The sequence below is a fragment of the Oncorhynchus mykiss genome, chromosome 28 (genome assembly GCF_057628025.1).
Source record: "Oncorhynchus mykiss isolate SJ-2025 chromosome 28, ASM5762802v1, whole genome shotgun sequence".
In the NCBI taxonomy this organism is placed as follows: Eukaryota; Metazoa; Chordata; class Actinopteri; order Salmoniformes; family Salmonidae; genus Oncorhynchus; species Oncorhynchus mykiss.
The window spans coordinates 40,710,001-40,723,170 of NC_143049.1; the positions used below are offsets into that span (position 1 = coordinate 40,710,001).

Below are 13,170 nucleotides of genomic sequence, written 5' to 3' on the forward strand. Positions count from 1 at the left end.
TATATAGATGAATATATACAGTGCCTTGCGAAAGTATTCGGCCCCCTTAAACTTTGCGACCTTTTTCCACATTTCAGGCTTCAAACATAAATATATAAAACTGTATTTTTTTTGTGAAGAATCAACAACAAGTGGGACACAATCATGAAGTGGAACGACATTTATTGGATATTTCAAACCTTTTTAACAAATCAAAAACTGAAAAATTGGGCGTGCAAAATTATTCAGCCCCCTTAAGTTAATACTTTGTAGCGCCACCTTTTGCTGCGATTACAGCTGTAAGTTGCTTGGGGTATGTCTCTATCAGTTTTGCACATCGAGAGACTGAAATTTTTTCCCATTCCTCCTTGCAAAACAGCTCGAGCTCAGTGAGGTTGGATGGAGAGCATTTGTGAACAGCAGTTTTCAGTTCTTTCCACAGATTCTCGATTGGATTCAGGTCTGGACTTTGACTTGGCCATTCTAACACCTGGATATGTTTATTTTTGAACCATTCCATTGTAGATTTTGCTTTATGTTTTGGATCATTGTCTTGTTGGAAGACAAATCTCCGTCTCAGTCTCAGGTCTTTTGCAGACTCCATCAGGTTTTCTTCCAGAATGGTCCTGTATTTGGCTCCATCCATCTTCCCATCAATTTGAACCATCTTCCCTGTCCCTGCTGAAGAAAAGCAGGCCCAAACCATGATGCTGCCACCACCATGTTTGACAGTGGGGATGGTGTGTTCAGCTGTGTTGCTTTTACGCCAAACATAACGTTTTGCATTGTTGCCAAAAAGTTCAATTTTGGTTTCATCTGACCAAAGCACCTTCTTCCACATGTTTGGTGTGTCTCCCAGGTGGCTTGTGGCAAACTTTAAACAACACTTTTTATGGATATCTTTAAGAAATGTCTTTCTTCTTGCCACTCTTCCATAAAGGCCAGATTTGTGCAATATACGACTGATTGTTGTCCTATGGACAGAGTCTCCCACCTCAGCTGTAGATCTCTGCAGTTCATCCAGAGTGATCATGGGCCTCTTGGCTGCATCTCTGATCAGTCTTCTCCTTGTATGAGCTGAAAGTTTAGAGGGACGGCCAGGTCTTGGTAGATTTGCAGTGGTCTGATACTCCTTCCATTTCAATATTATCGCTTGCACAGTGCTCCTTGGGATGTTTAAAGCTTGGGAAATGTTTTTGTATCCAAATCCGGCTTTAAACTTCTTCACAACAGTATCTCGGACCTGCCTGGTGTGTTCCTTGTTCTTCATGATGCTCTCTGCGCTTTTAACGGACCTCTGAGACTATCACAGTGCAGGTGCATTTATACGGAGACTTGATTACACACAGGTGGATTGTATTTATCATCATTAGTCATTTAGGTCAACATTGGATCATTCAGAGATCCTCACTGAACTTCTGGAGAGAGTTTGCTGCACTGAAAGTAAAGGGGCTGAATAATTTTGCACGCCCAATTTTTCAGTTTTTGATTTGTTAAAAAAGTTTTAAATAGCCAATAAATGTTGTTCCACGTCATGATTGTGTCCCACTTGTTGTTGATTCTTCACAAAAAAATACAGTTTTATATCTTTATGTTTGAAGCCTGAAATGTGGCAAAAGGTCGCAAAGTTCAAGGGGGCCGAATACTTTCGCAAGGCACTGTACGTATACATATGAGATGAATAATGTAGGGTATGTAAACATTATATTAGGTAGCATTGTTTAAAGTGGCTAGTGATATATTTTACATCATTTCCCATCAATTCCCATTATTAAAGTGGCTGGAGTTGAGTCAGTGTATTGGCAGCAGCCACTCAATGTTAGTGGTGGCTGTTTAACAGTCTGATGGCCTTGAGATAGAAGCTGTTTTTCAGTCTCTCGGTCCCAGCTTTGATGCACCTGTACTGACCTCGCCTTCTGGATGATAGCGGGGTGAACAGGCAGTGGCTCGGGTGGTTGTTGTCCTTGATGATCTTTATGGCCTTCCTGTAACATCGGGTGGTGTAGGTGTCCTGGAGGGCAGGTAGTTTGCCCCCGGTGATGCGTTGTGCAGACCTCACTACCCTCTGGAGAGCCTTACGGTTGTGGGCGGAGCAGTTGCCGTACCAGGCGGTGATACAGCCCGCCAGGATGCTCTCGATTGTGCATCTGTAGAAGTGTGTGAGTGCTTTTGGTGACAAGCCAAATTTCTTCAGCCTCCTGAGGTTGAAGAGGCGCTGCTGCGCCTTCTTCACAATGCTGTCTGTGTGAGTGGACCAATTCAGTTTGTCTGTGATGTGTATGCCGAGGAACTTAAAACGTACTACCCTCTCCACTACTGTTCCATCGATGTGGATAAGGGGTGTTCCCTCTGCTGTTTCCTGAAGTCCACAATCATCTCCTTAGTTTTGTTGACGTTGAGTGTGAGGTTATTTTCCTGACACCACACTCCGAGGGCCCTCACCTCCTCCCTGTAGGCCGTCTCATCGTTGTTGGTAATCAAGCCTACCACTGTTGTGTCATCCGCAAACTTGATGATTGAGTTGGAGGCGTGCGTGGCCACGCAGTCGTGGGTGAACAGGGAGTACAGGAGAGGGCTCAGAACGCACCCTTGTGGGGCCCCAGTGTTCAGGATCAGCGGGGTGGAGATGTTGTTGCCTACCCTCACCACCTGGGGGCGGCCCGTCAGGAAGTCCAGTACCCAGTTGCACAGGGCGGGGTCGAGACCCAGGGCTGTAGTCGATGAACAGCATTCTCACATAGTTATTCCTCTTGTCCAGATGGGTTAGGGCAGTGTGCAGTGTGGTTGAGATTGCATCGTCTGTGGACCTATTTGGGCGGTAAGCAAATTGGAGTGAGTCTAGGGTGTCAGGTAGGGTGGAGGTGATATGGTCCTTGACTAGTCTCTCAAAGCACTTCATGATGACGGAAGTGAGTGCTACGGGGCGGTAGTCGTTTAGCTCAGTTACCTTAGCTTTCTTGGGAACAGGAACAATGGTGGCCCTCTTGAGTCAATGTGGAGGCTATATACAGGGGGTACCAGTACAGAGACAGTATGGGGGGGTACAGGTTAGTCAAGGTAATTTGTACATATAGGTAGGGGTGAAGTGACTATGCAAAGATAAACAGCGAGTAGCAGCAGTGTGAAAACAAAGGGGGGGGGGGTCAATGTAAATAGACTGGTTAGCAATTTGATTAATTGTTCAGCAGTGGCTTGTGGGTAGAAGCTGTTTTAGAAGCCTCTTGGACCTAGACTTGGCGCTCCGGTACCGCCTGCCGTGCAGTAGCAGAGAGAACAGTCTATGACTAGGGCGGCTGGAGTTTATGACAAAAAATTTTTCGGGGGGGTGGCTTTTCTCTGACACCAGATAGTATATAGGTCCTGGATGGCAGGAAGCTTGGCCCCAGTGATGTACTGGGCCGTACGCACTACCCTCCGTAGCGCATTACGGTGGAATGCCCAACAGTTGTCACGATGCTCAGACCCTAGTCTACAGACAAGGTAGTCCTGTAGAACTTAGTATGGGAAGTCTCTCCTCACATTGATATTCTACCATGCTGCTCAGATAAAGACCAAGGAGAAGGGAAAATTAAGTGTTACTTGTAAAACTAAATCTTTGTAGAAACATCCAGCCAACAGGAAGGATGAACAACAATGTTTTTTTTTTTGTGTGTGTGAAGGAAGAAGCACAACGTAAAGGAGAGAGGATGGATGGATGTTCCACAGCTTATGTGTATCGACTCTGCAGTTTCAGCATGCTTTTGCGGCACAGTCGATGACGCGCTGGACTTCGGGCTAGAAGGTCGAGGGTTCGAGACCCGCTCCCTGCCTGTTTCATTACAATAACTAAATTTAACAAATCTCGAGCCTCTCAACATTTGTAGCCTATTGAAGGCCACTATATCTGTAGTGGAAACGTATTTCCGTATTGCCCCAATAATCGTGTCAGATGTAAATGTAGCTGTTTGCTCCTCCTCTTGTGGTATATTGTAAAACAGTCTACAGTTGAGGACCATTCAATATCGCAGTTTTGTTTCCACGGATACGTGTCTAGGGGGGGAAAAGGGGGGGGGAGAGAGAAAGCACCGGGAGCACGGGGAGGATTACGCTCAGACAGACACGATGCGCGCTTTGGATGATTCGCGACCTTAAACCATTTTCTGGTAAGACTCCAGTTGATCGGATTCATGTTGTTTGATGTACTGCATGGTTAACTGTCGGATATGTATAGTAAGCTTGATGTTTAAGGCTATGATGCAATTCATCACACTTAAAACGTACACCCCGCAGACGCAGATGGTTTAACGGTTTATGAATAGGCGAATTTGATTTGATTCCTAAACCACTTCGTTAGAAAAGCGTATTGGCTTGGAGTTATTTCAATAATCAACCATGTGCTATTACAATGATTACATTGGCCACTGACAAGTGAGAAGACAGGAATTAGTCTGTTTACCTGATGTGTTTGGCTTGAGGTCTATCCTCTTGCCTCTGAACATTGTCATCTTTTTTTTGTCATGAATCTTGTTCTGGATGCAGCTCTGCCGAGTGGTCACTAGCTGGCCACAAAGTCTTTACAATCAGATTAACCTACACTCTAACCTTAACCACACTGTGCTAACACTAATACCTAACCCATACCCCTAAATTAAGACCAACGTGCTCATTTTGGTTTTAATACTTAAAAAAAAACATTATTAGACAATTTTAACTTTGCAGCTGGCCCATCTACAGAAGCAGAACTCGTTTAGTTATGCCTCCATGACAAGACTCATCACAATAAATGTCAACCTGGCATCTTGAAGACCTTTGGCTGTTTCAGTCTATGCGTGGGCAGCGCAATAGCAGTGCGCTAAACGCATTGTGTCAGTGGTAATATGCTAAGTTGAAGTTTGCTGCCACAAATGCATTTTGTAGCTTACTTTTCTGCGTCTTAAATAGTCCACTTCAGTGAGTCATGTCAGCGGCGGACATAGCAGGTCTAGTTTGAACTGAGGCAGAACTGGTGAATGTTTGTCATCAAAGTCTGCATGTGTGAAACTCAAGTGAGGACTGGAATATATGTGTTTTGGTTTAGTATGAGAGGCGGATGTCTGTTGAAAACAGGTCTGGACCTTCTCACCCCCTCTCCAGGTCAACTGTCACACGGACTCACGCTAGCTTTTTCTTGGGGAAAGCAACAATAGATGTTTCATGGATCTCTGTCCACGGAATAAGTAGGTCTATTTAAACTCTCATCTTTCAGAAACTAATAATACTAATAAAGACAAATAACAGATATTTCAGAGAGGTTGGGTTAAATGTGAAAGAGACATTTTAGTTGAAGGCATTCAGTTGTACTGACTAGGTATCCCCCCTTTCATTCAGTTGTACTGACTAGGTATCCCCCCTTTCATTCAGTTGTACTGACTAGGTATCCCCCCTTTCATTCAGTTGTACTGACTAGGTATCCCCCCTTTCATTCAGTTGTACTGACTAGGTATCCCCCCTTTCATTCAGTTGTTCTGACTAGGTATCCCCCCTTTCATTCAGTTGTACTGACTAGGTATCCCCCTTTCATTCAGTTGTACTGACTAGGTATCCCCCCTTTCAGTCAGTTGTACTGACTAGGTATCCCCCTTTCATTCAGTTGTACTGACTAGGTATCCCCCCTTTCATTCAGTTGTACTGACTAGGTATCCCCCCTTTCATTCAGTTGTACTGACTAGGTATCCCCCCTTTCATTCAGTTGTACTGACTAGGTATCCCCCCTTTCATTCAGTTGTACTGACTAGGTATCCCCCCCTTTCATTCAGTTGTACTGACTAGGTATCCCCCCCTTTCATTCAGTTGTACTGACTAGGTATCCCCCCTTTCATTCAGTTGTACTGACTAGGTATCCCCCCTTTCCCTCAGTTGTACTGACTAGGTATCCCCCTTTCATTCAGTTGTACTGACTAGGTATCCCCCCTTTCCCTCAGTTGTACTGACTAGGTATCCCCCCTTTCATTCAGTTGTACTGACTAGGTACCCCCCCTTTCATTCAGTTGTACTGACTAGGTATCCCCCCTTTCATTCAGTTGTACTGACTAGGTATCCCCCCTTTCATTCAGTTGTACTGACTAGGTATCCCCCCTTTCATTCAGTTGTACTGACTAGGTATCCCCCCTTTCATTCAGTTGTACTGACTAGGTATCCCCCCTTTCATTCAGTTGTACTGACTAGGTATCCCCCCTTTCATTCAGTTGTACTGACTAGGTATCCCCCCTTTCATTCAGTTGTACTGACTAGGTATCCCCCCTTTCATTCAGTTGTACTGACTAGGTATCCCCCCCTTTCATTCAGTTGTACTGACTAGGTATCCCCCCTTTCCCTCAGTTGTACTGACTAGGTATCCCCCCTTTCATTCAGTTGTACTGACTAGGTATCCCCCCTTTCATTCAGTTGTACTGACTAGGTATCCCCCCTTTCATTCAGTTGTACTGACTAGGTATCCCCCCTTTCATTCAGTTGTACTGACTAGGTATCCCCCCCTTTCATTCAGTTGTACTGACTAGGTATCCCCCCTTTCATTCAGTTGTACTGACTAGGTATCCCCCCTTTCATTCAGTTGTACTGACTAGGTATCCCCCCTTTCATTCAGTTGTACTGACTAGGTATCCCCCCTTTCATTCAGTTGTACTGACTAGGTATCCCCCCTTTCATTCAGTTGTACTGACTAGGTATCCCCCCTTTCCCTCAGTTGTACTGACTAGGTATCCCCCCCTTTCATTCAGTTGTACTGACTAGGTATCCCCCCCTTTCATTCAGTTGTACTGACTAGGTATCCCCCCTTTCATTCAGTTGTACTGACTAGGTATCCCCCCTTTCCCTCAGTTGTACTGACTAGGTATCCCCCCTTTCCCTCAGTTGTACTGACTAGGTATCCCCCCTTTCATTCAGTTGTACTGACTAGGTATCCCCCTTTCATTCAGTTGTACTGACTAGGTATCCCCCCTTTCATTCAGTTGTACTGACTAGGTATCCCCCCCTTTCATTCAGTTGTACTGACTAGGTATCCCCCCTTTCATTCAGTTGTACTGACTAGGTATCCCCCCTTTCATTCAGTTGTACTGACTAGGTATCCCCCCCTTTCATTCAGTTGTACTGACTAGGTATCCCCCTTTCATTCAGTTGTACTGACTAGGTATCCCCCCTTTCATTCAGTTGTACTGACTAGGTATCCCCCCCTTTCATTCAGTTGTACTGACTAGGTATCCCCCCTTTCATTCAGTTGTACTGACTAGGTATCCCCCCTTTCATTCAGTTGTACTGACTAGGTATCCCCCCCTTTCATTCAGTTGTACTGACTAGGTATCCCCCCTTTCATTCAGTTGTACTGACTAGGTATCCCCCCCTTTCATTCAGTTGTACTGACTAGGTATCCCCCCTTTCATTCAGTTGTACTGACTAGGTACCCCCCCTTTCATTCAGTTGTACTGACTAGGTATCCCCCCTTTCATTCAGTTGTACTGACTAGGTATCCCCCCTTTCATTCAGTTGTACTGACTAGGTATCCCCCCTTTCATTCAGTTGTACTGACTAGGTATCCCCCCTTTCATTCAGTTGTACTGACTAGGTATCCCCCCTTTCATTCAGTTGTACTGACTAGGTATCCCCCCTTTCATTCAGTTGTACTGACTAGGTATCCCCCCTTTCATTCAGTTGTACTGACTAGGTATCCCCCCTTTCATTCAGTTGTACTGACTAGGTATCCCCCCTTTCATTCAGTTGTACTGACTAGGTATCCCCCCTTTCATTCAGTTGTACTGACTAGGTATCCCCCCCTTTCATTCAGTTGTACTGACTAGGTATCCCCCCTTTCATTCAGTTGTACTGACTAGGTATCCCCCCCTTTCATTCAGTTGTACTGACTAGGTATCCCCCCTTTCATTCAGTTGTACTGACTAGGTATCCCCCCTTTCATTCAGTTGTACTGACTAGGTATCCCCCCTTTCATTCAGTTGTACTGACTAGGTATCCCCCCTTTCATTCAGTTGTACTGACTAGGTATCCCCCCTTTCATTCAGTTGTACTGACTAGGTATCCCCCCTTTCATTCAGTTGTACTGACTAGGTATCCTCCCTTCTTCTTCTTCTTTTTAAATCATGTTTTATGACTGTCAGACAGGGCAATCGAAATCACATTAACTCCCTAATTGCCACTGTGAATAGTCATTTGAGTTCAAAAGTTATTCATGAATGTGAACCTAAGAACAAGGATAATGAGGACTTAATAGCGTGATTAAACACCTACTGAGGGAGTCAGGGGTGGACGAGGCATGAGTCTCTCTGAATAATAGAGACAATCAATGGCTGCATTCCAAATGGGAGCCTAATTCCCTATCTAGTGCCCTACGTTTGACCGGAGCCCTATGGGCCATGGCACCCTATTCCCTATGGGTCCTGGCCAAAAGTAGTGCACTACGTAGGAAATAGGGTGCCAATTGAGACCAAAGACAATCTTCTCTTCACATGAATATTCATATATTATCTTCATATTAATATTCATATATTCTCTTCACATTAATATTCATATCCCTGTGACTGGAACTCATCAACAGCAGACGTCTGCAATCACTAATTAGTGTTTGTTAGTAAAAACTGGACTTGAAAGAAGCAAGAATATTGGTAGAATTGGAATGGGAGGGAGAGAGAGTGTAAGGGAGAGAGAGTGGGAGGGAGAGAGAGTAGAAGGGAGAGAGATTGAGGGATAGAGAGTGGGAGGGAGAGAGATTGAGGGAGAGAGATTGGAAGGGAGAGAGAGTGGGAGGAAAAGAGAGTAGAAGGGAGAGAGATTGAGGGATAGAGAGTGGGAGGGAGAGAGATTGAGGGAGAGAGATTGGAAGGGAGAGAGAGTGGAAGGGATAGAGAGTGGGAGGGAGAGAGAGATTGAGGGAGAGAGATTGGAAGGGAGAGAGAGTGGAAGGGATAGAGAGTGGGAGGGAGAGAGAGATTGAGGGAGAGAGATTGAGGGAGAAAGAGTGGAAGGGGGAGAGTGGAAGAGAGAGAGATAGAGAGAGAGTGGAAGGGATAGAGAGTGGAAGGGAGAGAGATTGAGGGAGAGAGAGTGGAAGGGAGAGAGAGTGGGAGGGAGAGAGAGTAGAAGGGAGAGAGATTGAGGGATAGAGAGTGGGAGGGAGAGAGAGTGGGAGGGAGAGAGATTGGAAGGGAGAGAGAGTGGAAGGGATAGAGAGTGGGAGGGAGAGAGAGATTGAGGGAGAGAGATTGGAAGGGAGAGAGAGTGGAAGGGATAGAGAGTGGGAGGGAGAGAGAGATTGAGGGAGAGAGATTGAGGGAGAAAGAGTGGAAGGGAGAGAGTGGAAGAGAGAGAGATTGAGAGAGAGAGAGTGGAAGGGATAGAGAGTGGAAGGGAGAGAGAGATTGAGGGAGAGAGAGTGGAAGGGAGAGAGATTGAGGGAGAGAGAGATGAATAATGACAGAGAGAGGGAGAGCGAAAGAAAGAGAGAAGGTGAGATTGAGCTAGACATGGAGATGCCTGCTGGGTGGTTGTCTGGTCTCAAGTGTTTCCCAGGTTTGACATCCAACTGAATACAGACTGATTATAGTATCAGATAGAATCATGTATCTCTGTTTCTGCCTGTTTCTATCTGATATTATCATGTATCTCTGTTTCTGCCTGTTCCTATCTGATGTTATCATGTATCTCTGTTTCTGCCTGTTCCTATCTGATATTATCATGTATCTCTGTTTCTGTCTGTTCCTATCTGATATTATCATATATCTCTGTTTCTGCCTGTTTCTATCTGATATTATCATGTATCTCTGTTTCTGCCTGTTCCTATCTGATATTATCATGTATCTCTGTTTCTGCCTGTTCCTATCTGATATTATCATATATCTCTGTTTCTGCCTGTTTCTATCTGATATTATCATGTATCTCTGTTTCTGCCTGTTCCTATCTGATATTATCATGTATCTCTGTTTCTGCCTGTTCCTATCTGATATTATCATGTATCTCTGTTTCTGTCTGTTCCTATCTGATATTATCATGTATCTCTGTTTCTGTCTGTTCCTATCTGATATTATCATATATCTCTGTTTCTGCCTGTTTCTATCTGATATTATCATGTATCTCTGTTTCTGCCTGTTCCTATCTGATATTATCATGTATCTCTGTTTCTGCCTGTTCCTATCTGATATTATCATGTATCTCTGTTTCTGCCTGTTTCTATCTGATATTATCATGTATCTCTGTTTCTGCCTGTTCCTATCTGATGTTATCATGTATCTCTGTTTCTGCCTGTTCCTATCTGATATTATCATGTATCTCTGTTTCTGCCTGTTCCTATCTGATGTTATCATGTATCTCTGTTTCTGCCTGTTCCTATCTGATATTATCATGTATCTCTGTTTCTGCCTGTTTCTATCTGATATTATCATGTATCTCTGTTTCTGCCTGTTTGTATCTGATATTATCATGTATCTCTGTTTCTGCCTGTTCCTATCTGATGTTATCATGTATCTCTGTTTCTGCCTGTTCCTATCTGATATTATCATGTATCTCTGTTTCTGCCTGTTTGTATCTGATATTATCATGTATCTCTGTTTCTGCCTGTTCCTATCTGATGTTATCATGTATCTCTGTTTCTGCCTGTTCCTATCTGATATTATCATGTATCTCTGTTTCTGCCTGTTTGTATCTGATATTATCATGTATCTCTGTTTCTGCCTGTTCCTATCTGATGTTATCATGTATCTCTGTTTCTGCCTGTTCCTATCTGATATTATCATGTATCTCTGTTTCTGCCTGTTTCTATCTGATATTATCATGTATCTCTGTTTCTGCCTGTTCCTATCTGATATTATCATGTATCTCTGTTTCTGCCTGTTTCTATCTGATATTATCATGTATCTCTGTTTCTGCCTGTTCCTATCTGATATTATCATGTATCTCTGTTTCTGCCTGTTTCTATCTGATATTATCATGTATCTCTGTTTCTGCCTGTTCCTATCTGATATTATCATGTATCTGATATTATCATGTATCTCTGTTTCTGCCTGTTTCTATCTGATATTATCATGTATCTCTGTTTCTGCCTGTTTGTATCTGATATTATCATGTATCTCTGTTTCTGCCTGTTTCTATCTGATATTATCATGTATCTCTGTTTCTGCCTGTTCCTATCCGAAATGATCATGTATCTCTGTTTCTGCCTGTTTCTATCTGATATTATCATGTATCTCTGTTTCTGCCTGTTCCTATCTGATATGATCATGTATCTCTGTTTCTGCCTGTTTGTATCTGATATTATCATGTATCTCTGTTTCTGCCTGTTTCTATCTGATATTATCATGTATCTCTGTTTCTGCCTGTTTGTATCTGATATTATCATGTATCTCTGTTTCTGCCTGTTTCTATCTGATATTATCATGTATCTCTGTTTCTGCCTGTTCCTATCTGATATTATCATATATCTCTGTTTCTGCCTGTTCCTATCTGATATTATCATGTATCTCTTTTTCTGCCTGTTTCTATCTGATATTATCATGTATCTCTGTTTCTGCCTGTTCCTATCTGATATGATCATGTATCTCTGTTTCTGCCTGTTTCTATCTGATAATATCATGTATCTCTGTTTCTGCCTGTTTGTATCTGATATTATCATGTATCTCTGTTTCTGCCTGTTTCTATCTGATAATATCATGTATCTCTGTTTCTGCCTGTTTCTATCTGATATTATCATGTATCTCTGTTTCTGCCTGTTTGTATCTGATATTATCATGTATCTCTGTTTCTGCCTGTTTGTATCTGATATTATCATGTATCTCTGTTTCTGCCTGTTCCTATCTGATATTATCATGTATCTCTGTTTCTGCCTGTTCCTATCTGATGTTATCATGTATCTCTGTTTCTGCCTGTTCCTATCTGATATTATCATGTATCTCTGTTTCTGCCTGTTTGTATCTGATATTATCATGTATCTCTGTTTCTGCCTGTTCCTATCTGATATTATCATGTATCTCTGTTTCTGCCTGTTTGTATCTGATATTATCATGTATCTCTGTTTCTGCCTGTTCCTATCTGATATTATCATGTATCTCTGTTTCTGCCTGTTCCTATCTGATGTTATCATGTATCTCTGTTTCTGCCTGTTCCTATCTGATATTATCATGTATCTCTGTTTCTGCCTGTTTCTATCTGATATTATCATGTATCTCTGTTTCTGCCTGTTCCTATCTGATGTTATCATGTATCTCTGTTTCTGCCTGTTCCTATCTGATGTTATCATGTATCTCTGTTTCTGCCTGTTCCTATCTGATATTATCATGTATCTCTGTTTCTGCCTGTTTCTATCTGATATTATCATGTATCTCTGTTTCTGCCTGTTCCTATCTGATGTTATCATGTATCTCTGTTTCTGCCTGTTCCTATCTGATATTATCATGTATCTCTGTTTCTGCCTGTTTCTATCTGATATTATCATGTATCTCTGTTTCTGCCTGTTTGTATCTGATATTATCATGTATCTCTGTTTCTGCCTGTTCCTATCTGATGTTATCATGTATCTCTGTTTCTGCCTGTTCCTATCTGATATTATCATGTATCTCTGTTTCTGCCTGTTTGTATCTGATATTATCATGTATCTCTGTTTCTGCCTGTTCCTATCTGATGTTATCATGTATCTCTGTTTCTGCCTGTTCCTATCTGATATTATCATGTATCTCTGTTTCTGCCTGTTTGTATCTGATATTATCATGTATCTCTGTTTCTGCCTGTTCCTATCTGATGTTATCATGTATCTCTGTTTCTGCCTGTTCCTATCTGATATTATCATGTATCTCTGTTTCTGCCTGTTTCTATCTGATATTATCATGTATCTCTGTTTCTGCCTGTTCCTATCTGATATTATCATGTATCTCTGTTTCTGCCTGTTTCTATCTGATATTATCATGTATCTCTGTTTCTGCCTGTTCCTATCTGATATTATCATGTATCTCTGTTTCTGCCTGTTTCTATCTGATATTATCATGTATCTCTGTTTCTGCCTGTTCCTATCTGATATTATCATGTATCTGATATTATCATGTATCTCTGTTTCTGCCTGTTTCTATCTGATATTATCATGTATCTCTGTTTCTGCCTGTTTGTATCTGATATTATCATGTATCTCTGTTTCTGCCTGTTTCTATCTGATATTATCATGTATCTCTGTTTCTGCCTGTTCCTATC

The 13,170-nt window shown here is 42.5% G+C and overlaps 1 protein-coding gene across 1 annotated transcript in view; it reads left to right on the forward strand.

Annotated features, from left to right (window-relative positions):
• The first annotated feature begins 4,042 nt into the window (after positions 1 to 4,042).
• Positions 4,043 to 13,170, forward strand: part of LOC118944873 (uncharacterized) — a 47,197-nt gene continuing 38,069 nt past the window's right edge. Inside the window, exons 1-2 of the mRNA XM_090226134.1 lie at positions 4,043 to 4,121; positions 5,092 to 5,174. The gene's annotated coding sequence lies outside the window, so the exon portion shown is untranslated. The remainder of the gene's footprint in view (positions 4,122 to 5,091; positions 5,175 to 13,170) is intronic.